The sequence below is a fragment of the Octopus bimaculoides genome, chromosome 5 (assembly GCF_001194135.2).
Source record: "Octopus bimaculoides isolate UCB-OBI-ISO-001 chromosome 5, ASM119413v2, whole genome shotgun sequence".
Taxonomy (NCBI): Eukaryota; Metazoa; Mollusca; class Cephalopoda; order Octopoda; family Octopodidae; genus Octopus; species Octopus bimaculoides.
The window spans coordinates 104,518,985-104,520,241 of record NC_068985.1 but is presented as its reverse complement, the minus strand read 5'-3'; positions in this window follow the sequence as shown (position 1 = coordinate 104,520,241).

The following is a 1,257-nucleotide window of genomic DNA, read 5'->3' as shown; positions in this document are numbered from 1 at the left end:
TATTATTATTATTATTATTATTATTATTATTATTATTATTATTATTATTATTATTATTATTATTATTATTATTATTATTATTATTATTGTTATTAATATTATTATTATTCAGTAGTCATAATTTTATTACGTATTTTCGCGGCAATCTGTCTGCCTTTGGTAAGTGCAGTATTTTGTTTTGGCTTGTATGCTTTATTGTATTGAAAATGCTCTGTACAATATGTATGCAATGCTTAGAAGGGCTATTTTTTTAATTGAGAAGCTAATTCAAGACCTGAACCAATATGAGAATCAAACATCCTATATATAAAGAAAGCTTCTCCAATTGGAATAACACTGACCACGTTTATATGGAGATATTTGTAGCTCGAATCACCAAACACAACAACAACAACAATATCAACCATAAAAAGAATAAAACTCAGCGGTTAAGAAGTTAGCCGGTAGATGTCGAATAACAGAAGGAAGGAAACCCACAATAGAAAACATCACTAATTGTCACCTTAGGGGAAAAAATGTGACAATCGGTTTGGTGAGAGAGGAGTGTGGTGTCAATGAAGTTTCTCTTGTTATACACCAGATGGCGACAATATCAATGATTTAGTTAGTCTGGCCTCTCAGTTCTGTACGTTTCGTCATCTATTGAGCTGGTGACGCAACTTCTTCATTTAATGAGCCTTCTAATTAATTTCTGTAATCATGATCACAATTGGAATAATTAAGAATTATCATTTCACTTTAAGGTTTCAGATTTCTGTTTGATCAATAAAATTCAAGTGTCAAATCTATACACCGTTTTGTTACATCACACTCACATTTCGTAACATTCATATATATACACATCTGTCTGTCTGTCTGTCTGTCTGTCTGTCTGTCTGTCTGTCTGTCTGTCTGTCTGTCTGTCTGTCTGTCTGTCTGTCTGTCTATCCGTCGTTTTCTGTCAGTCTGTCTGTTTACTTGCCTGCTCTCTGCCTGTCTAGCTATCTATTTATCTATCTATCTATCTATCTATCTATCTATCTATCTATCTATCTATCTATCTATCTATCTATCTATCTATCTACCTATCTATCTGTCTGTCTGTCTGTCTTAAATAATTAGATGTTTACGCATCGTAATCTAAACATCTAATGATTTGTAATCATCTATAAAGGAGGAAAATTATCAGAAAAATCACACCTATTTTTAATGCATACATATATAAATACATACACATTTGCAAATACACACACACACACACACACACTAACATACATA